Consider the following 25373-nt stretch of genomic DNA (forward strand, 5'->3'; position numbering starts at 1 on the left):
GCACATTGAGGAAGATTTCTGCCAGATCCATGCATCGGATCAAGAGAGCAGCTGCTAAAATCCCATTACATAGCAGCAAACAGATATTTGAAGCTGCTGGTGCCTCTGGAGTCCCACGGACATCAAGGTGTAGAGTCCTCCAGAGTCCTGCAACTGTGCAGAAACCTTCTATTCGGCCACCACTAACCAATGCTCACAAGCAGAAACGGCTGCATTGGGCCGAAAAATACATGAAGACTAAATTGTCAAACCGTATAAATACTATTTGGTGTATATATGGAATACGGCCAAAATTGTAGGATTTAAAATGTGTCAATATATTTGGGAAGAATATTTTTAAAGCATATTTAAAATATATTTTTCTTCCATGTGGGCTGTCCTTGCACAAATCCTCTTCCCACCATCCCCCTCCCAACACAAATCCCCCAAATCACCACTTCCCCAATTTTTGCCCCCTGCCGCCCACAAATTCCTCTTCCAACACAAACCCCTCCCCCCAAACTTCTTGTGGTGCCCCCCACCTCACATGATACCACAGTGCCCAAAGCAGCCGCCCCTCCTGCCCACCCCTTGTCCCGGCCCTGTTAGCCAGTGCTTTGTGAAGATGTTTTCTAGTAATGAATGATTTTATAGAGGGGGGTGTTTTTGCATTTTATTTTGGTTTTTATTGCCGTCTAAGTCCCCACTGGGGAGATTTACCATGAGCCCCCCCCCCCCCCAGGCATGAAAGTTCTGGTGACAGCCCAATATTTTGGCATTTCCCATCAAAGGAATAGAGCGGAACCCTTCCAGTCAGGACAATTGTTCCTGGGGCAACTGTCTAACTTGGGATTTGCCTCACTTTGGAGAGATTTCATCTGACTTGAAGGTGAGGGGAATAAAGGAAATTTCCCCCATGGGATCACAACATTCATCCAGAGACCTCCCCGGGACAGCGATGTTCCTTTCACCAACGCGTACATTTGGCTTCCAACACCAAACTTCTTCAGAAAGTGCCACCTACTCTATTCAATACAAGCATGCCCAATGAGTTCTGTCTGTATGGTGACTTCACTTGCCACATGCTTAACGTAGGAAGCCTTGTATGACCGATGGGTTCCTGGCATACCCAAGAGGTCTACAATGGTGTCCTCCTAAGTATCTCAGTGAAGGTCTCCTGGTGAGGGTCAACCCTGGGAATGGAGATAAATATTGCTCATATAATGTAATAGGTAGTATGTATCTGGGTTTATGGCCATTCTCATTTACTTCCAACTGTCATTTTTTCCATCAGAACCTCCAAGATATCAGCAAACTTTTCCCTTTCTTTGGGGGGGGGGATTATCAGGGCTGGAAGGACTCTGTTAGACACAACCTCTCCTCCAATGATTGCTTCAGAAAGGTAAGGACTTGGTGCTTCTGGGATGTGTTGGTGAATCGTGACCCATCATTGGCGTCAGTGGGAGCAATGGTGCCCCGTCATTGGCATCAGTGGGAGGAATAGTGCCTCAAGGGCCAGACAAAGGCAAGCAAAGGGCCACAGTTTAGAGACCACTGGATTAGACCATTGTGATATGCAGGGCTTTTCTTCAGCGGGAACACGGGGAAATGCAGTTCCAGCACTGAATGTATATAATGGGAAGGGGTGTGGTGTGTGCTGCAGGGACTATTGATGCTGGCTGATCTATTGTCACTGGTGGGGATGGTTGTGTGAGGGTCTATTTTTGCTGGTGGGGATCTATCACTGTTGGGGGTCCTGTTAGGGATCTACTGTTGGAAGGGGGGTTTCCTGGCTGCTAGAGGTTCTAGTAATGCTGGCTGCGGGGGATCTATTGTCACTGGTGGGGATGATTTTGTGTGAAGGTCTATTTTTGCTGGTGGGGATCTATTGCTGCTGGGGGTTCTGTGTTGCTGTTAGGGATCTACTGTTGAGGGGGGGCCTGGCTGCTAGAGGGTCTATTGCTGCTGGGAGGTCTGTTGCCGGGGATGATATTTTGCTGTGGGTTGTCTATTGTTGCTGTGTGAGGGGTCTATTATTGTGTGGGGGTTATTGTGTTGCTGTGGTGAGGTCTATTGTTGCTACAGGGAATCTGTCATTGCTGGAGTGAGGTCTGTTTTTGCTGGGGGGGGGGGTAACTATTGTTGCTGGGGTGTGGTCCATTGTTGCCAGGGGATCTATTGTTGCCAGCTGCAGGGATTCAAATTTTACTGCTTTGTTTGTTGTTTTTAACAAATTCCATACAAATTATTTAACACCATATTATTATTATTATTATTATTATTACTACGAGTTTATATTATACTTGGTTCTGCATAAGGGGTGGTACTGCATTGTGTAAAAAGGCTGTTTGATCCTGTCTTCTTCTGCTCCTCCTCCTCTTGTACAAATGTCCATGTCTTCTCTCCTGATAAGACCGACTGAACCTGTAGCCATTCAGCACATGCTCAGTTTCGTGTGTATTGCTAGAGGTTCTCTTATTTCTTTTTCTTCGGAGAGTGCAAATGATTAGCACAGGGCCAACAAGCACTGTCCAGACAGAGCGTCAGGGGTTCTGCATCCTCCTAGAGCAAAAAGAAAACTCCTCCTACAAGCCTTAACCATGGTCAAGGCGGGGCCCGGGGAGAGCGGCCATGGTCAATGTGGGGCCTGGGGAGAGCGGCTATAGTGAATACATGTATACTGCATATACAGACTGAAGTTACTGTTGCGGGTTTAGTAACACATTAAATACTGCATGCCTGGACCACTACTTATAAACCTCATGCATTTAATTATTTATTTCCTTCTGTGAATCGAGTTGAACGCCTTTTTATGCCGTATCTACTGAGCGTGTTGAGTGTTTTGTGATAAATACCGCAAACCGGCATAGTGAAATGAGAAAATGGGGGTTATTTACTAAAACTGCAGAGTGCGAAATCTGGTGCAGCTCTGCATACAAACCAATCGGCTTCCAGGTCTTATTGCCAACGCTTAATTGAACAAGCTGAATCTAGAAGCCGATTGGCTGCCATGCGCAGCTGCACCACATTCTGAGTGCTCCAGTTTCAGTAAATCTCCCCCCATTGTGTCCGGACACCAATGACGCATGCGATCTGCTTTAGTGAATGCCCATATGGAAGAAAAATATATTTGAAATATATTTAAAAAATATTTTGATATGTTTGAAGTTATACACTGAAGGATAACATGCGTTTTTAATACAAAATTTATGAAAAATATTTTTCAAATTACTTTTGAGTAAAAAACTGAATATTTTTAAATATATATTTAATATACTCAATTTTTTTTTTTTAATATATATAAAAAGTCATTTTAACCACACACACACACACACACACACACTTTTGTAGCATTTCAAATATAGATCAATATATTTGGGAAGAATATTTTTAAAATAGATTTCAAATATATTTTTCTTCCATGTGGGTGGAGCCCGGTGTTCTGGTATGGCGGGAACCAATTTCAGCCAACCAGGGAGCCCCCTTACACACTCAATAGGGGACCCAGCTATTCCCCACTCTATATAAAGCAAATAAGAGTTCTGGACAGAGTTCTACTTTACCAAACTATTTTTACCAGGTTAAAAAGTTCGACCGAGGATCGATCTATAGACACACATTTAAATGTTCATATGATCAAAATAGGCAATATGTGAACACAGCTGGAAATATGGTCCGGGAAATGGCAAGAATGCGCACTCACCGACCGCACATAGGAAATGCGCGTTTACGTGTATCCAATCAAAACGAATGTAGATATCCCACAGAGAGAGATGTCCTCAATCGATCTGCTGGGATAATGGATCAATCACAGGCACATGTTCCTCCTCTGGATGATATGTAGCTGTGTCTGCCGACCACTCAGTGGGGGGTAAGAAGTGGGAAAATACTCATGGTGTAGTATGTCAAATATTGCGAGAGGTTGCGAGAGCACGTAGCCAATATAAGGAAGGGCTATAGAGAGCATTCACTCTCGAACCATTATAGGCTATTCCATAATTGCGACCCCTCTTCCCTCAAGTTTGTGGGAATCGAAATAATATCGCCACACTGGAGGGGTCTGAATAAAACCAGGGCCGTATCACAAGCGGAAACAAAATGGGTGTATGAACTTGATACCCTACACCCCAAAGGGCACAATATTGAAATCGATATTCATTGCTATATAGCAAATAATTAATGCCTTTTACAGCCAACAATATGTTATGCCATTTTATTATCTCTTTATGGTTGAATACCTTCTGTCCTTTCGTCTTTTATTAATTGGAGGTGCGTAGTATGCACAACCTATATTTATATCTCTGGTAATGAGTTGGTATCTCTAAAGACAGAATCAATTATTGAGTAGGATATTAGATATTTTAGACATTATCCCTAGCTGAGTTTTATCTATTTTTATGTTATTTTATTTAATCTGGTGTATTTGATTACAAGTCATTCTATTCAATTTACCATTTTATAATTATAAGTTATCTATTTATTTATTTGTATATGGAATGATATGTCACTCATATTTATATATCTGAATATGCTTAGTGGTATACAAAGTATTTTGCACCTGGATCATCTATTTTTGCCATATATTAATGCCAATTTATCTTTTACCTTAAACTGGTGAAGTACTATCAATTAAGAGATGCATCTTGACCCGGCATAATAATGGCGTCTCTAGATGCAAATATACTGATCAATAGCAGTGGACAACTATTAATCTTTCTTGTTCTCTGGCAGACAGTCAATTACTTGCATGTAATGAGGTTTTGGATTATTGTCAATGTCAATGGGCACTCTGAGCGCTTTTTTTCATAATATGGGTTCATTCACATCACCCCCTTATTGTGTCACCTTAACTATGGTGAACTAATCAATGAGGCACCGTTGCCGTATTATTGGGATACAAACTAAAAGATTTTGCTGGTCTACTCCCCTGGGTACTCTGAGCCATATGCTTTAGGCTCAATTGCGCTGTATATGCGTCCTGTCAGCTTGGCTAGTTATGCCACTGCTGACAGTTGTATATATCTATGGCAAAATGGCGCTTCGATGTGCGCGCATGCGCAGTTGTATGGTCCTCCGGAAAATGGCGGCGATCTATTGCGCATGCGCGAATCCCGCATTTTCTCTACTTATTCATTTGGCGTCGGTCACAGAGCTGTCAGCATCCCCTCTGAAGATGTGCCTTAGCACGAAAGGCCTCAGGAGGAACTGACAGCCTGTGACGCCTCTCTATCACCCAGACCACGAGGAGGTCTGGGTGCTTGCTCTTAAAGGGTCAGTAACGTATTTCTCCACTTTTATATGTGTTTTATGGCACATTGCCAGTGATATTACTGACCTAGGTTTTAATTACTTTTATCAATCAATAAATATTTGACATACTACACCATGAGTATTTTCCCACTTCTTACCCCCCACTGAGGGGTCGGCAGACACAGCTACATATCATCCAGAGGAGGAACACCTGTACCTGGAAGGAACATGTGCCTGTGATTGATCCATTAGCCCAGCAGATCGATTGAGGACATCTCTCTCTGTGGGATATCTACATTCGTTTTGATTGGATACACGTAAACGCGCATTTCCTATGTGCGGTCGGTGAGTGCGCATTCTTGCCATTTCCCGGACCATATTTCCAGCTGTGTTCACATATTGCCTATTTTGATCATATGAACATTTAAATGTGTGTCTATAGATCGATCCTCGGTCGAACTTTTGAGGTCGAACTTTTTAACCTGTTATAAAGCGCTGCACTTTGTTTATTTTATTTATACCGAAGGTGGTTGTGATCATCTTCAGTGCTATTAGCTGCTTACTTGATTATTCTATTAGTAGCGCTCACTTTATTACATATAAACTATTTTTACCATTTGCTCATTTTCTACATATTGTAACCCAAGAAATAACGTATTCTGGAAAATAGGGGCAGATCCAGGGAAATTATTTGTCTGTATTATAAATAGGCCGTAAGGATCGGTTCCTCTGACCCGTAATAGATTTGTGTGAATTTGCTGTGCCGGCCTACGCCTCTAATGTCTTCTCACTCTTTGCAGGTCCTAAAAAGATCCACTAAAGGGAAACTACTGGACGGTGGATGTGAGCTGAATTCAGATGCCATTAAGCTACAGAATATGGGCACCTGGCAAGAAGCCTACCCTCCTGACCTGGCTCCTTATATCCTGCATGGACAGCCCTACAGATCTGTAGACTTTCACCACCCCATCTTTCAAAGGACAAAACTGTGGTCAGAGCAGATGCGGAGGCTGGTCCCTCGGCACCAACCCAACCCCCAAATATAGACCCTGCCTCAACCTTCCCAAGGATCTTATGGAATCTTCCAACTTCATATTCAAAATGTGTGGTCCCCAATGTGGTGGCCCCTCTCAGCATACACCCTCTCCTACTTTACCCCAACTTCCCATCTGGGTAACTACTTGCCTTCCTCATATTCAAGATCTACCCATGCAGAGCGGAGGGATGCCTGCTCTCACAGCTTGACACCCCAAATGCCTCCCCCACCGAGACCCTCTGAAGCCAGAATCTCCTCTTCAGAATTTCCTCCCAATAGAATGGTCTTTGGCATCCCCACAACATGGGGGCTACATGGACCCTCAAAATGTCTATGGGCAGCATTTATCTCAGGGTGGGGCATATGCAGGGTACAGACCCAATGGCTACTGATTGGCCAGTTGTAGAGACAAGGCTGGTCTTGGGCTAGTCACTTTTGTCTCAAGGACTAGCTGCACTTCAAGCCTTACCCAAGATTTTGGCACCCAACATGGCCCAGTGAAGGTGGCAACAACCATGACCTACAGTCCAAAGGCATTGCACCACATGTGTATATATCGGTCATTTTCTATTTTGCCTGTTTGTATTCACTTCAAATAAACTTAGAATTTTTACTAAAGTTGGGCACGAGTGTTGCAATTGTTCACATGTATTTATAAACTATAAAATCGGGTCTGAGATTATAAATCCCATTTCAGTCTTTGCAGATGACACCAAGCTGTGCCGGGGAATAACGTCCTTACAAGCCGACCTCAAATGCTCTGTGTAATTGGGGGACTATGGGGCCAATGAGGTTTAATGTTGATAAATGTGAGGTTCTGCACTTGGGGGCCAAGAATATGCATGCATCATACATAGGAGGTACATCTGGGAGGGGCAATGGTGGAGAAGGAACTAAAAGGGATGCTTTTTGGACGCCATGGACGTTTCCAGGCAGAAAGAACAGTAAAAATGCAGGCAGGTCGCCGGACAAAAGCAGTAGGGACAAAATGTATGTGAAATGGTTTGATACAGTAATGTTTTACTACGTTATTATAGTGAATGTCACTTTCAAGTTTCCCACCGGTTCCGGCCCCCATACATCCCGACGTCAAAGGGGACGGAACCCAGAAGACGGCATCGGCCGGAGGACATTGCCAGGAACACTGCAGGAGGGACATCGCGGGAGCGCAGGACAAGGTAAGTGACAAACATATCCTGGAGCAGCACCGCATGGTAAGCCCGAGCGTAGATCGGGGTTACCACTTCTGGTGCTGAAACTTTAACCCGAGCTGCACTCGGGAATACCGCCAGGGGAGGTTAAGACCTCATCTGGAATATGCAGTTTAGTTTTGGGCACCAATTCACAAAATGAACATTGGGGAACTAGAGAAAGTACAGAGAAGGGCAACTAAACCGATAAGAGGCATGGAGGAGATCGGCTATGGAGGAAAGATTAGAGGAACTGAATTTATTCTCTTGAGAAAAGGAGGAGATTAAGGGGGGATAGGATCTCCATGAATAATACACAAGGGGGGGGATATGATCTCCATGTATAATACACAAGGGGGGGATATGATCACCATGTATAATACACAAGGGGGGGATATGATCACCATGTATAATACACAAGGGGGGGATAAGATCACCATGTATAATACACAAGGGGGGGATAAGATCACCACGTATAATACACAAGGGGGGGATAAGATCTCCATGTATAATATATAAGGGGGGGATAAGATCTCCATGTATAATATATAAGGGGGGGATAAGATCTCCATGTATAATACATAAGGGGGGATATGATCTCCATGTATAATACATAAGGGGGGATATGATCACCATGTATAATACACAAGGGGGGGATATGATCACCATGTATAATACACAAGGGGGGATAAGATCTCCATGTATAATACATAAGGGGGGGGGGGGATATGATCTCCATGTATAATAGTGCATGCTGAAGCGCACAGAAGTCACTGTCTGCAGAGTCAATAGCTAAAGGAATGTGCCGGTTTTTGTCTGCCTGCAAACGGAATAAAGCTAATCACATCCCTTTGTTAAAAAAAACACAACACTTTGATTGCCCCAGATATTAACCCCTTCCTAAACAGTGTCATTAGTACAGTGAGTGCATATTGGCACTGATCACTGTACTAGTGTCAGTGTCAGATCCCTCTTTGCACTATCACAGTCCCACTATAAGTCTCTGATCACCGCCATTACTAGTATAAAACAAAATCCAGTATATATACACCATCATTTGTAGACGCTATAACTTTCACCTAAACCAATACACTTTGGTTGAGTTTTTTTTTTTTTTTTTTTTTAACAGACATGCAGCTTTTGACCAAAAAGTGTTTTTGAATTTTTTTTATTGGATATATTTTATAGCAAAAAGTATTGTTAGTTAAAAAAAAATTCAATCTGTTTATAGCATAAATAAAAAACCCAGAGGTGATCAAATATCACCAAAAGAAAGCTGTATTTGTGTAGGAAAAAAAAAAATTCCATTTGTGTACAGTGTTGCATGACTGCACAGATGTCAAAGTAGCGCAGTGCCGAATCGCAAAAAAAAAAAAAATGCCCTGGTCATGAAGGGGGTAAAATCTTCTGGAGGTCAAGTGGGTAAAGGGCCTCACAGCAGACCATGCATACTGTATCAGAGCAAAAGCCATGAGGCCAAAAAGGAATTGCCTGCAGACCTCAAAGACCTTATTGCAAGGCACAGATCTGAGGAAGGCTACAAAAAAAAAAAATGTTCTGCTGCACTGAAGGTACCCAAGAGCACAGTGGCCTCCATAATTCTCAAATGGAAGAAATTTGGCACAACCAGGACTCTTCCATGAGCTAGTTGAACAGCCAAACTGAGCAATCACAGGAAAAGAGAAGAGCCTTAGTAGGAGAGGTGACCAAGAACCCGATGGTCACTCTGACTGAGCTCCAGAGTTCCTGTGTGGAGATGGGACAAAGTTCCAGAAGGACAACCATCACTGCAGTCCTACACCGACCTGGGCTTTATGGCAGAATTTCTAGACGGAAGCCTCTCCGCAGGGCAAAGCACATGAAAGCCGGCTTGGAGTTTGCAAAACAGCACCTGAAGGACGCTCAGACTGTAAGGAACAAGATTCTCTGGTCTGATGAAACCAAGACTGAACTGCTTGGCCTCAATTCTAAATATTATGTCTGGAGGAAACCAGGCATCACCTGCCAAATACCACCCTAACTGTCACGGTCTGGGTCAGGTTCAGAGAAGAGTTGCTATAACAGTGAAAGGCTTACCTGAAACCAGCAGAATAGGTACACAGGCAGGTCACCCTGGGAAATGACGCAGGCTCACCTGAGGTGCGGGGTCTAAGCACTAACTGGTTTTCACCAGAGCTCCTAATGGTGGAGATGGATTTGGCTGCGTGTTGGTACCAGGTCGCAGATCTCAGGATCACCCCACCAGGGAATGAGCAAGCCAGAATCCAATATCAGATCGAACAGGTTGGGGATCAAGCAGAAGTGGAGTCAGTCAACAAGCCAAGGGTCGGTCAAACAGTAGTAGATGAGGATGAGGCAGAATTGTAGTCCAGGAACAAGCCAAAAGGTTGGTAGCGAAGGTATAGATGGCAGCAGGAGAGAAGCAGGTTATTGGCTGGAGAAGGCACAATAATTTGCCAAACAGGAAATGCAGACACATGGCTTTTATCAGGAAGTTCATGGGAGGAGTAAGGGGTTCAAGATAAACAAGGTCAAGGTAGGATCATCCAAATTGTCAAGGGAGCTGTCCAGCATTTCAGGTGGCTCAGCAAGAAGAAACTTTGCTTCTCACCACAGAAGGCCCAGGGTTGGAACCCAGGCTCTGACAGTACTCCCCTCCTCACAGGAGGTCCCCTGGATGTCTTAGACCAGGCTTGTGGGGAAACCTCTGGTGGAATTCTCCTCTTACCATATCCTTCCCATTGGGCAAGGTATTGCAATTTTCCTCTAAACATCCTAGAGTCAAGAATCTTCACCACATTCTTCTTCACCCTGTACCTCAACAGGTGGAAGAATTTTTCCAGAGAAAGGATTTTCATGAAATGGTTTGAAAAGTGATACATGAAAAACAGGGTGAATCTTCATACTGTCATGAAGTTTTAAGTGAAAGGTGACTGGGTTGATCTGAGCAGAAATCTGGAAAGGTCCCACAAAACCTTTTGGCCCAACTTTGCAGATGGAACATGAACCTTCAGATTTTTGGTAGATAGCCAAACCTTGTCGCCCACATGAAAAGGTGGGAAGTGATCTGCGATGGCTGTCGGCAGCCCTTTGATAACATTCCTGAGCCTCCCCCAAGGTCTCAATCAACTTCGCCTGAATCTCCTGCAATGTAGTTAATCTGTTGGCAACAGCAGGAATTTGAGTTGCGATAGGGAGATCATGAATAAAAACTGGATGATACCCCTTATAGAGGAAAAAAAGGGCTTTGGCAGGTGGAGCTATGTTCAGCATCATTATAGGCAAACTCTGCTGTAGGTAGATAGTCCACCCAGTCATCCTGAAGATAACTGACAAAACACCGAAGGTACTGTTCCAAAGTTTGATTGGTCCTCTCGGTCTGACCATTAGACTGGATGAAAAGCAGAGGACAGGTTAACTGTTACCCCTAAAGCTGAACAAAAACTTTTCCAAAATTTTGATGTAAACTGTACTCCTCTGTCAGATACCACATCATCAGGAATTCCATGTAATTTAACAACATCTCGAACCATCAACTCCGAAGTTTGTTCAGCAGAAGGTAACCCCTTAACAGGTATGAGATGAGCCAATTTAGTAAGGCGGTCGACGACTACCAAGATAGTAGTCATTTCTTTTGAGGGAGGTAATTAGACTACAAAGTCCATAGAAATTGACTCCCAAGGTCTTGATGGAACAGGAAGTGGCCGGAGCAACCCCAAAGGAGAAGCTTGGGGTGTCTTATGACGTGCCTTCTATATATCCTTCTTATAGCTAGGCCACCAGAAGGTAATCATTTTTTGAAATCCCAAAATGTCCCGCCAGTTTGGAGTCATGAACTAATTTGAGGACTTCCACCCAAGCAGACTCAGGTACATAGAGACGGTATGCTAGAGTTTAAAAGCCGTTCTTGTACTCAAGGTTAATGCCCCTAGGAGGATCACTGAGAAGTGGGTCATTCTCATACCCCTCTTTGAGAAGACTCAAGAATGTCTTTGGCCCCTAGGAAGTGCTTTTGAGTTAAGATTGAACATTTGGAGTTGCCCTCCTCGGGAAGCTCAGACAGCATCCTTGATAAGGCATCGGCCTTACCATTCCTCGATCCAGGTCGATATATAATAAAATTGAATCTGGAAAATAAAGACCAATGTGCTGGTCTAGAATTCAATCTCTTGGCCGAGTGAATGAATTCCAGATTTTTATGGTCAGTGAGAACAGTTACAGGATGATTAGCCCCTTCTAGCAGATGCCTCCATTTAGAAAAGTCTCTTAATTGCAAGTAGCTCTTTATTTCCAATGTCGTAATTCCTTTTGGCTGCGGACATCAAACGAGAAAAGTAGGCACAAGGATGAAGCTGCATTTTTTCATCACTTCGCTGAGACAATAGCTCCCACGGCAGAATTGGAAGTATTCACTTCCACTATAAAGGGTAGTTCAGGATCGGGATGTACCAAAATTGGTGCAGAAGTGAAAAGAGTTTTCAGCTTTTCAAATGCAGCCTGTGCCTCAGGGGTCCACACGAAGGGTACCCCTTCCTTTGTCAGCTGTGTGATTGGAGCAATCACTTTAGAAAAGTTTTTTACATTTTCTGTAGAAGTTGGCAAACCTGACGAAACATTGAATTTCCTTAAGATTTCCAGGTGCTGACCAATCTAGCACTGCTTTGATCTTATCGGGATCCATGCTCACTCCCTCTGGAGAAATGATATAGCCTAAGAACTGGATCTGGATTTGTTCAAACTCACATTTCTCCAATTTAATGTAAAGTCCATCCTTCCTTAGTCTTTCAAAGACAATGCAAACATGTTTGCGCTGCTCCTCCCAATTATCGGAAAAGATAAGGATATCATCCAGATAAGCAATTACAAATTGGTCCAACAGATCACGAAAAACATTGTTGATGAAATGCTGAAACGTTGCAAAGTCCAAAACAGCATAACCAAGGATTCGAAATGCCCATACCTGGTTCTGAAGGCGGTTTTCTATGAGTCTCCCTGACAAAGGACAATGTTATATGTCCCTCGTAAATAAAGTTTTGTAAAGATCATGGCAGAACAAAGTCTTTCCAAGATTTCAGAGATCAGGGGTAATGGATAACGGTTTTTAATGATTTTATTCATGTCTCTGTAGTCAATGCATGGACGCAAGGTGGAGTCTCTCAATGAAGAGCAGGGCTGCTCCTGCAGATGTTGAGTGTCTAATAAAGCCCTTCTCATTGATCCACACTGAGTACTTTTAATTCAGGTTCTGACAGATTGAAAAGGTGGCCAAAAGGGCATTTCTGCCCCTGGGAGCAGCTCAATGGGGACAATCATATGGGCGATGAGGGGGTAATTGATCAGCATTTTTCTTGTCATCGACATCCCGGAACTCATGGTATTGTGGGGACAAGTTGTCATATGACTGGATAGCCACTATATCACTTTGCGATTCCTTAGCTGGTGACAAACTTGGTCGGCAAAGTTTCTTACCATATTTTTCACAGTGGGGGGGGGGATGTAAAATCTATAGTCCGTGCTCCCCAGTTGATGGAAGGATTGTGAGTGGAGAACCAAGGAATGCCCAGGATGATGGGAAACTTGGGTGACATAATCAGCTGAAAGCTGATGGTCTCCCCTGAAACTGTTTGAGGCTGACCATTGTGAACCGTCTTATGGGTAACAGGTCCTGAAGATAAGGGTGACCCATCAACTGTCTCCATATCAATAGGGGTAAATGTATTTCATGCTTCAAATATTGTTGTGGGCAAATTCTATATCCATAAAGTTCCCCCCAGCCCCGGAGTCCAGCATAGCTGAGCAGGAGATGTCACGGCCCTCAGATACAAGTTTAATGGGGATGACAAAAAACTCTAAGCCAGTCTGTCTCTCCACTGATTCCTGAAGAGAATTTAGTGAACACTAAATTCTCTTCAGGAATCAGTGGAGAGACAGACTGGCTTATAGAGTTTATTTGTTCAGGCTCAATCACAGCAATTGTTCTAACTTTGGTCATTATGCAATTAATTGTCCTAACAGAGTCTTCACAATATAGACACAAGTTCTCTGAAAGTCTTCTCTCTCTCCTGAATGGAAATGGACCTCTTGATAGCATCAACCTGCATAGGCTCGGGAGCAGGGGCGGACTGACCATTTGGAAACTCGGGCACTGCCCGAGAGCCCGGGGTCAGCAGGGGGCCCCATGAGATGCCCCTGCTACCTTTTTCATAGGTTTTTTTTTGAGTTTGGGCAAGGACACAGGGGCCCCATGATCCCCTATTGCCCAGGGGCCCCCATGAGTTGTCAGTCCGCCCCTGCTCGGGAGTGTTAGAACCAAAGCCAAAAAGGTTGGTAGCGAAGGTATAGACGGCAGCAGGAGAGACAAGCGGGATATTGGCTGGAGAAAGGCACAATAATCTGGCAAACAGGAAATACAGAGACATGGCTTTTATCAGAAAGTTCATGGGAGGAGCAAGGGGTTCAAGGTTCAAGATAAACAAGGTCAAGGTAGGATCATCCAAATAATTGTCAAGGGAGCTGTCCAGCATTCCAGGTGGCTCAGCAAGAAGAAACATTGCCTCTCACCACAGAAGGCAGAGGTTCAAACCCAGGCACTGACAAAGCTTGTCCGAATCCAAGTCACTGATCGCTGCCATTACTAGTAAAAATAGTTTACAATTGGCTATATATATATATATAGGGATTTTTTTTTAAACACTTTCACCTAAATCAATTAATTTACATGCATTGGGATTGTTAGCAAAGATATGGAGCAGAATACATTTTGGCCTAAATTTATGGCGAAATTGGATTTAAAATTTTACTGGACATGTTTAATAGCAAAAAGTAAACAAATATTGTTTTCTCAAAATTGTCTGAGGCGTTTGTAATCTGAGGTACGCCTGTACTTGGCACAACATTTTTGATTTTACCAAAAGATGTGCGTAATTTCTATTGTAAAGCGCTGAGCAAACTGTTGCCGCTATATAAATCCTGTATAATAATAATAATAATAATAATAATAATAATAAATAGATGTGTGTATTATACTGGGTTTGTGCATTTTCTCCTGAAAATTTGCATTTGATAAATGGCTATTATGTGACATAAAAACAACCACCGTTTTATTCTCCTGGGCCTCTTTCAGAAAATATAGAATATTTGGGGGGTTCTAAGTAATTTTCTAGGAAAAAAAATTTAAAAATGTGAGAAATGTAAAAATTGCTTTGGGCAGCAAGTGGTAAAGTCTACATGATCTGTCCACCCAAGACTGCCCTGTCCATAGGGTGACAACGCTGATGCAGTTCATACCATTGCAGTGCAGAAAAGTACAGCATGCTGCGTTTTTCCACACCGCAAATGCACAAAAACTCATCACAGTGCACATAGAAACCAAAGGAAAGAAGTGACCTCACAGGTCAAAGGCAGTTAGAAAAGCATGCATCAAATGCATGTAAAAACATACAACTGCATGCATATGTACAAGGAAAAAAGGCGCAGTTACATGCAGTTTCTGGTGTGAATGGGCCCTGAAAAACTGCATCATGTATGTCATTTTTCATTTTCCCTGGAGATCCACTTTTTCTGATCCAAGAAATGATCCTGCAGCCCTGGGGAAGGAAGGGTTTTTCTCAAATGGCAAAGTTGCTCCAGTTCTGCCTCCTCTGGACCAAAACCCTTTAAATTGGTGGCCAGTGTAGACGTGTCCCCCTACAGTGGTGGCCAGTGGAAAGTTACCCCATGGCAGCTTTTGGGGGATCCCTTGTTGTATATTAGGCTAATCATGGCAGGAAAAGTGATGGTGTTTTGAGATATCATTCCCCTCCCCCATTGATGGTGGTGTTGCATAGGTAAAATGTCATTCCATCAATTCCCCATACACAGCAGTCTTTGTTCAACCTTTTTCCATTCATGGTGACCTTGAACACTATTTTAAAGTAGAACTAAAGGCAAAACTTTTTTTCCCCCCCAATTTTGGATGGAGTAAAGGCAGGTTATAACTTCTGTAAGTTTATTTTTTGCCATCTGTGTCCCATTGGCGAGATTTCCCTTTACTTCCTGTCCCATAGCCAAATAAAGTAGGAGGAAATCCCTAAAAATTAAAAAAAGGAATTCCTTGGGTCCCCTGGGTTACCAGCACTAATGTCCCCCATTGGAAGATTCCTCTAATATGACTTTTCTGGGGACATGATAGAGAGATTCCCCCCCTTGTCCTGATCACTAATGGGGACACAGAAAGCTATAGAACCTGATGGGGGTTCTAATCCCCCCCCACGGTATCCAAACCTAAAATAAAAGTTTTACCTTTAGTTATACTTTCAGTCTCAAGGCACCAGAGTCTAAACCGTGGCTTACAAAGCCTTCCACAACACTGCCCCTAGATACATCGCCATCCTCATCCGCAGGCATCGCCCAAATCACCCGCTCCGCTCCTCCCAAGACTTCATCTCTAGCTCCCTCATCACCTCCTCCCACGCTCACCTCCAGGACTTCCCCAGAGCCAACCCTATCCTCTGGAACTCTAAACCAGTATGTCCGGTCAGCCCCCACCTTGTCTGCCTTTACGGGATCTTTGAAAACTCACTTTTTCAGGGAAGCCTACCCCCACCTCCACCTAAGAACTGTACTTGAATCACCTCCAGCAGATCATCCCGCTCAGCCATCACCTTTTGTATCCCCTCCCCCTTCCTTTGGATTGTAAGCTCCTTGAGCCAGGCCCTCCTATTCCTTCTGTACTGAATTGTATTGTATTGTCTCCCTTATATTGTAAAGCGCTGAGCAAACTGTTGGCGCTATATAAATCCTGTATAATAATAAATCATATCTTTCAAATACCTTTGTCTAAAAGCATAAGCACTACGTGACAAAGAGGGGATCATTCCCCACATAACCTGCACTGAGAATTGTTTTAAAGTGTTTCCATATCCAGGATCTGATCTTTTCCTTCTTTCTAAATGAGGTAAGACTGGCTGCCTGGACCTTCACAGATCTCCAAGAACATCATGGAGTCCTCATCCATGCAGGTTCAATGCATAGATCATGGATCAGGACACTGATTTGAACAAGCTCCCTGCACAGGTTTGCACAATACACCTGTCCATCCTACGTGGGTGAAAACAACCCCTCACACAGGTGTACAGATAGATATGATCAAGTGAATGAGGCCAAAAAAAGTGGCTGCACTGGTCACATGATTGGCTTTATGAAGTGATGCCAGTCCCAGAACTACGACAGCTCCATTAGAGGTCAGTCCACCACTGCTCACAGAACCCTTAGCAACCTCTGGAGGAACCCTGATTGAGAAAGGCTGATCTAGCAGTTTAGACATTGGATAAAAAGGGAAACTATTGAAAGGTCTATTTGTCAGATCAAAAAAAAGGGGGACAGCTTGGAATGACCAATGAACAGAGAGATTAGATACTAACACATGAATTGTACAAAAAGAAGGACTGTTGCCAGCTCTGTCTTCTTTGGTGCACCTGAAACTAAACCCCCCTATATGTCACACCTTAGTATTTTACCATAGGCGCTCATTATGAAGTGAAGGAAAAATTAATCTTAAGTTGTCACTGAAACATTTGTCTCCATTGGAAGATTTCCCTTGGCCTCTGGCTCTGGTGAGGACTTCTGCTGATAATGTCCACCAATCAGTGGATGAAATTCTGACCTGAAGTCATTGGCCCACCTGCTTCCATTGTGGGGTGCCACTAAATTAGTGGGGATGATTTGGCCTCTACCTTGAGATCTGTGGGTAGCATTAGAAGCCTTTTCATATTGCTTCTAAGCCAACACCACCACATACAATACTCCTTGGTTCTTTGCTGGTATTATTTCCATAATTAAAGTTTCTCTATGGCCACAATTCATTTTGAGGAATCCGTCCCCCAGCCCTTGTGTGAGGAACGTCTAAGCGTTCCTGTTCCATCATGGCTGCTGGTCTCATTCCAACATTCTGGTTTTGACTGATGAAGACCCAGCTCAAGGGTCAGTCAAATCATTTTTCAAGGCCCTGGGTTTACTCTATGATGATCCTGACCGTGGGCACTCGGCAGAAACTAACCTTAGGTCAGTATGTCAGGGTAAAACGCACCACTGAGCAATACGGTTCTGATTTCTGCCACTGGTCACCTGACTCAGGGTGGAATGATCCAGCTCTAACAGGCCAGTTCAGGTTAGACTTATCAGACTCAATGACTCCTTAGTACACTATCCTGAACCAAGGTCATTGAATGAATCCATGCAAGTAACCATCCGTATAGACAGACGTTTAGAGGAGAGGTTTGTTCCTCATTGCCTCATAGTACTCCACTTCTCCATCAGACCTTCTGGGTCCTTTCAACCTCTCCAAGAGGAGGAACCCATTCAAGTTGGCATTACTCATTTGTCCCCTGGGGAAAAGGCTAGAAGAGGATCCCAGGGACTATACTGCTTATACTGTGGGAAGACATTTGCCAGGAGGAAGGATCCAAGCTAGATCCCTCCTTCCAGATACAAGAGCCCTGTTGGAGTTGTGTCCTGCACTTATGGGTGGTAGGGAGGAGGGTTATCAACAGTGAAAACAGTCCAAGTGGTTACAGTGGCTTCCCTGGTGACAACACTGCATGAAAATTACTTAAGACCAAAAAGCATTTCCAACCTGCAGGAGGAAGGCCCTGGCATTTTCAATGAATTTCCCTTTTTGGATATAATTATACTCTGACACTATAAACCTGGAAAATCATGATGTGAAAGAAAGCCGAAAAAAAAAAAAAGTCTTTCAACTTCCTAGCTTTGAGAAAGTCTACTCTTATGGGTGGATAAATCAAAGAAATAAATATATGCACTGCTCAAAAAAAAAAAATTAAAGGAACACTTGTTGATCAGAGTCTAGCATCAAGTCAATGAAACTCCTGGGATATGGATCTGGTCAGGTAAGTAGCAGAGGGGGTTGTTAATCAGTTTCAGCTGCTTTGGTGCTCATGAATTTAACAGGTGCACTGGATGGGTAACAATGAGCCGACCCCCAAAACAGGAATGGTTTTACATGTGGAGGCCACTGACTTTTTTACTATTCATCTTTTGTTTTTCACTAGTTTTGCATTTGGCTAGGGTCAATGTCACTATTGGTAGCATGAGGGCCATACTTGGACCCTACAGAGGTTGCACGGGCAGTCCAACTCCTCCAGGATGGCACATCAATACAGGCCATTGCCAAAAGGTTTACTGTGTCTCCCAGCACAGTCTCAAAAGCACGGAGGAGATTCCAGTAGACAGGCAGTTACTCTAGGAGGGCTGGACGGGGCCATAGAAGAACCCTACAAAATGTCCTCCAGCAGGCCACTGGTGTGAATGTCTGACCAAACAATCAGAAACAGACTTCATGAGGGTGGCCTGAGGGCCCGACGTCCTCTAGTGGGCCCTGTGCTCACTGCACGGCACCATAGAGCTGGATTGGCATTGGCCATTGTACAATCACATTGTAGCGTGGATGGTGACCCTGAAGCTGACTACCTGTGCGGGAATCTGATTGGAACCCCATTCCTGTGCAAATCACATGCAATGTCTGTGTGCAGGGCTGCCATTAGAAACAATGGGCCCCGCACAGCCAACCTGACAGGGGCTGACAGCCATTTGTATGGCTCAAATCACATCTGCACCAAAAAAATTCAATGCATTTGTAATTATTAACTGGATAAAAGTTATTTTAAAAAAAAAAACCATAAAATAAAAAAACCTTATTCAAAAGAATAATATTTGCAACCTTGAAAGTACTTCCAAATTCAAGGATGGAAGCCTTGAGTGAGTCTAACAAAAGGCATCCTAAGCCTGGTAAAGGTGTCAGCAAAATGTTTGACAAAAAGGGAGGAAAATGTAAGGTCAAATAAAAATGTCTTTAGTATAAATTAAAATTAGGCATGTGATATACAAATCAATCAATAAATGAATAAATCAAACACTCTGGCCACAGGTATATACACTTCCATAATGTAGTTCATGCAGATTATACACATGGGAGCAGCATATTGTCTACACAACATATACATATCAATCACCCACCTCCATTGAATGGAGGGATGGGGACCCTCTGCAGAATGAGAGGCGACACCCTATTCTCATAAAAGGGGACATTTACATCATAAAACCAGGGTGGGGCAACCCCCAGACTTCCAACACCTGACAAAAAAAAAAAAAAAAAGAAAAGAAAAAGGGGGGGGGGGGGGGGGGGAGGTTGTCCACAGTCTCTGGAATCGCCTCTACATGCCTGTCTGACCCCACCAACTTGGACAGAATTCTGCCAGACATCGAGAACTGCCCTGGAGAGGCCAGTGGAGACCCCAAAGCCCCCCCCCCCCCCCGAGTCAAATGACGAGCACAGCAAGAAAAGCAAAAAGAAGAATTATCAAAGATACGCCAAACCACCATACTCCTACATGGCCATGACTGCCATGGTGATCCAGAGCGCCCCCGGGAGGAAGCTCAAACTTCCCAGGTAACTAACCCCCCATTATGGGACTTCTTGGGGCTTTACTGCAGCTAGGGGCAGGGGAAGGGGGGGGGGGGGGGGACATTGAGACCAGCTCAGAATAAGGACCAGTCAGAGGGGAAAATCTTTATTTTTGGCAAAAAATTTAAGAAAATGAGCCTCCGGTAGGCCAACAAAAGGCAGAAAAGAATTTACCAATATGTATTAAAAATAGAAGTTCAAGGAGTAGGGTGAATTTCTTATATAAACTGTAAATATATTTTTAATTTAGTCCTCTGGCTGCCTCTGTTATATCTGCAGCATATAAACTCAGGCTGAATTCAAGGGGAGAAAAAAAAAAAAAATTAAAAAAAAACCTCACACAGACATTCATTTACAAAAATGATTTGGTTTTTTTTATGGTTTGTATTTGTTGTTCGTGTGATTTGTGTTTTTCAAATTTGTGGGTTTTCCAAATTTTTTTTACTCTATTTTTTCTGCCTTCTTCATATTGTGTTTTGAGAGTAGAGTTGATAAAATTGAACAGATGTGACGAATACATAATGACTGCAGCTAAAGCGTTCTTATTGGTAGACATTTGCGGTTCGTTTATGAAGGAATTGGAATTCTGCCAAAATGTTATTCAAAGATTCAGATTACTTTCAGGATGTATCCAAATCACAATAATAATGAATTTCACTATACAAAATAAATTCATTTGTTTCATTTGGATGACATGATGCAACAGTTTGTGCCTTTTGTTAATGTTGAAAGCATTTGAATTATTGTAACATAAGGAATAATTTGAATTCATTTAGTTTTTGGGGTTTTTTTTGCAATAACATTTTAAAAAATGCGCTACATATAAAAAACAAACATATTGCAATAAATATGGTAAGGTAAAAAAAGTGAAATAAGATGAGTACTGCTTATTGTGTTTGGGTTGGAGGGAGGTGGATCCATCAGAATCTCTAAATCAAAACAAATGAACCCAAAGTTCATCCATTTGTTACTTTTGGATGCACATGACTCCACTGTCAGCCAATGAGATCATTTCATTTCACTTTGTGGGTTGGAATAGCAGATGACTGCATAAATAATCTCCAAAAATGACAAAGTAACACATTAAAAACAAATATAGCCAATCTTCCGAAAATCTGAAGCAATTCAGAAAAATGAACATACGAAACAAATCCGAATATACAAAAATTCCAAAAACAAATGATTCTAATGTAACCAATATGATGAAATGATTACATAACGAATAAATCCGAAAAGGACATTTTTTTTGTCGTGCACCTCTCCACTTATTGGGCTTAGCCAGCAGTGCCGGGACAAGGTCATCAAGATCCCAGGGCGAGCGTGCCAAATAGCGCCCTCCCCACCAAGATATATGAGCATTAGGTGTCAGCAAAAATGCCCCCACAAAAAACCCCCACACAGTTTACTAGGCTTCAGTTATGAATGAACACAGTGAGTGATCAGTACAGATCACTTGGGTTCATTCAGGAATGGAAGAGGCTGGTAAATTACTGGAACTGATCCCCTGTATGTTTCTCTCTGCAGCATCTGATTGCCAGCTCTGGGGCAGGGGGTGGGGAGAGGAGGAGAACCCAACTTCCAGCTGCTGCGGAGACATACAGGGGATTGGTCCCAGTAATTGCAGCATTAACCCTTCCTGCCCACATCTGATTCACCCAGCTGCCTGGGTCCCCCTGCAGGCCTGGGCCCCATACAGGAGGGCTGGTAGTACCGCCTTATCCACGGCCCTGTCTGGAACAAGTCTGCCCATTCTCCTCTGAACACCAACATCAACAAGGCATTTTCCTCCACACAACTGCCACTCACTGCACATTTTTTTTTCGGACCATTCTCTGTAAACCCTAGAGATGGTTGTACGTGAAAATCCCTGTAGATCAGCAGTTTCTGAAATACTCGGAGCAGCCTGTCTGGTGCCAACAACCATACCATGTTCAAAGCCACTAAAATCCCCTTTCTTCCCCATTCTGATGCTCAGTTTGAACATCAGCAAGTCGTCTTCACCACGTCTAGATGCCTAAATGCTGCCTTGTGATTGGCCGATTGGCAGTTTGTGTATAAATACAATAATTTACGAGGTTCCCTCATGGCAGTGATTTGCAACCATTGGGCTGTGACCTCCCTCGCCTTGACCAAGCTGCTAACCCCTTGACCACAGTGCTACCAAACCTCCCAAGCAGGAGGGGAACATCCTTTAAATTGTTCTTTTCATGATCAACATTTGTTTAACTCAATTATATTTACAGTCATGGCCGAAATTGTTGGCACCCTTGATATTTCTCCAGGAAATCATGTATTTCTCACGAAACGTATTGCATTAACACATGTTTTGCTATACACATGTTTATTCCCTTTGTGTGTATTGGGACAAAACAAAAAAAGGGAGGAAAGAAAGCAAATTCGACATAATGTCACACAAACCTCCAAAAATGGGCTGGACAAAAGTATTGGCACCCTTTCACAACTGCGGATAAATAAGAATGTTACAAGCATGTGATGCTCCTGTAAACTCACCTGGGGCAAGTAACAGGTGTGGGCAATATAGAAATCACACCTGAAAGCAGATAAAAAGGAGAGACGTTCACTTAACCTTTGCATTGTGTGTCTGTCTGTGCCACACTAAGCATGGACAACAGAAAGAGGAGACGAGAACTGTCTGAGGACCTGAGAACCAAAATTGTGGCAAAATATCAACAATCTCAAGGTTACAAGTCCATCTCCAGAGAACTAGATTTGCCTTTGTCCACAGTGCGCAACATTATCAAGAAGTTTGCAACCCATGGCACTGTAGCTAATCTCCCTGGTCGTGGACGGATGAGGAAAATTGATGAAAGATTGCAACGCAGAATAGTCCGGATGGTGGATAAGCAGCCCCAAACATGTTCCAAAGACATTCAAGCTGTCCTGCAGGCTCAGGGAGCATCAGTGTCAGCGCGAACTATCCGTCGACATTTAAATGAAATGAAACGCTATGGCAGGAGACCCAGGAGGACCCCACTGCTGACACAGAGACATAAAAAAGCAAGACTACAGTTTGCCAAAATGTACTTGAGTAAGCCAAAAGCCTTCTGGGAAAACGTCTTGTGGACAGATGAGACCAAGATAGAGCTTTTCGGTAAAGCACATCATTCTACTGTTTACCGAAAACGGAATGAGGCCTACAAAGAACAAAACACAGTACCTACGGTAAAATATGGTGGAGGTTCAATGATGTTTTGGGGTTGTTTTGCTGCCTCTGGCACTGGGTGCCTTGACTGTGTGCAAGGCATCATGAAATCTGAGGATTACCAAAGGATTTTGGGTCGCACTGTAGGGCCCAGTGTCAGAAAGCTGGGTTTGCGTCCAAGATCCTGGGTCTTCCAGCAGGACAATGACCCCAAACATACGTCAAAAAGCACTCAGAAATGGATGGCAAAGAAGCGCTGGAGAGTTCTGAAGTGGCCAGCAATGAGCCCAGATCTAAATCCCATTGAACACCTGTGGAGAGATCTTAAAATTGCTGTTGGGAAAAGGTGTCCTTCCAATAAGAGAGACCTGGAGCTGTTTGCAAAGGAAGAGTGGTCCAAAATTCCGGGTGAGAGGTGTCAGAAGCTTATTGATGGTTATAGGAAGCGACTGATTTCAGTTATGTTTTCCAAAGGGTGTGCAACCAAATATTAAGTTAAGGGTGCCAATACTTTTGTCCAGCCCATTTTTGGGGTTTTGTGTGACATTATGTCATATTTGCTTTTCTGCCTCTGTTTTATATTTGTTCCAATACATACAAAGGGAATAAACATGTGTATAGCAAAACATGTGTTAATGCAATACCTTTTTTGTGTGAAATACTTGATTTTCAGGAAAAATATCAAGGGTGCCAACAATTTCGGCCATGACTGTATTTACATTAGAATTGCAAAAAACAGTGAAAGGTAAAGTAATACATCACCCTGCAGACTCAGGGAGAGGTACATCAGATTTCACCCAAAACATTACCCATTTTTGTGGTCCTGCTGATACGTGAGCGAGATGGTTGGGTGGGAAGAACGCTCCTTACACTTGTGCTCACTGGGAGGAATGTCCCCCCTTAGAGAAAGCTAAGATCGATGGTGTCAGTGGGAAGAAAATTGTGAAAAGTATCCCCCCTACAGGTGATGTAGGTTCTGACCAGGGGTCCCCAAACTTTGCAAACAAAGGGCCAGTTGACAGTCCTTCGGACTGCATGTTTAAATGCGTTATTACAAAATATAAGAAAAATATTTAAAAAAAAAAAAAAACACATTTCAAACGACTTTTTTTATGAGTTAAAAATCTTATATATTTTTAAATATATTCAGATTTTTTTTTACAAATAAGTCATATTTTTTACATATAATATTTTGAAATATATTGAATGCGGCCAAAAGTGTAGCATTTCAAATATATGTCAATATATTTGGGAAGAATATTTAAAATATATTTCAAATGTATTTTTCTTCCATGTGGGTGGAGCCCGGTATTCTAGCACAGCAGGAGTCAATTTCAGCCAACCAGGGAGCCCCCTTACACACTCGATAGGGGACCCAGCTATTCCCCACTCTATATAAAGCAAAGAAGAGTGCTGGACAGAGTTCTACTTTACCAAACTATTTTTAACATTCGCTCATTTTCTACATATTGTAACCAAAGAAAAAAAAAAAAAAAAAAAAAACCAACCTGTTTTGGAGAAGGGCAGATCCGGGGAAATTATTTGTCTGTATTATAAATAGGCCGTAAGGATCGGTTCCCCTGACCCGTAATAGATTTGTGTGAATTTGCTGTGCCGGCCTACGCCTCTAATGTCTTCTCACTCTTTGCAGGTCCTAAAAGATCCACTAAAGGGAAACTACTGGACGGTGGATGTGAGCCGAATTCCTGCTGACGCCATGAAGCTACAGAATACGAGAGTCACCCGGCAAGAAGCCTACCCTCCTGACCTGGCCCCTTATATCCTGCATGGACAGCCCTACAGATCTGTAGACTTTCACCACCTCAATCTTTCAAAAGAAATCTTTGTGGTCAGAGCAGATGAGGAGGCTGGTCCCTCCGTGCCAACCCCCAAACATAGATCCTGCCTCAACCTTCCCAGCGATCCTATGGAACCTTCCAACATCATATTCAAAATGTGCGGCCCCCAATGTGGTGGCCCCTCCCAGCATACACCCTCTCCTGCTTTACCCCAACTTCCCCTCTGGGTAACTACTTGCCTTCCTCGTATTCCAGCTCCACCTATGCAGAGTGGAGGGATGCCTGCTCTCACAGCTTGACACCCCAAATGTCTCCCCCACCGAGACCCTCTGATGCCAGAATCTCCTCTTCAGAATTCCCTCCCAATAGAACAGGTGACATCTTTGACATCCCCGTGTATCCACAACATAGGGGCTACATGCACCCTCAAAATGTCTATAGCCAGCATTTATCTCAGGGTGGGGCGTACTCAGGGTACAGACCCAATGGCTACTGA

General features: G+C 43.3%; 1 pseudogene; it reads left to right on the top strand.

The window, feature by feature from the left end:
• Positions 1 to 1019: 1019 nt before the first annotated feature.
• Positions 1020 to 25373, top strand: LOC149435364 (forkhead activin signal transducer 3-like; annotated as a pseudogene).

The sequence above is a fragment of the Staurois parvus genome, unplaced genomic scaffold, assembly GCF_062004578.1.
Source record: "Staurois parvus isolate SC_StPar_1 unplaced genomic scaffold, SC_StPar_1.0 ptg001528l, whole genome shotgun sequence".
Classification (NCBI taxonomy): domain Eukaryota; kingdom Metazoa; phylum Chordata; class Amphibia; order Anura; family Ranidae; genus Staurois; species Staurois parvus.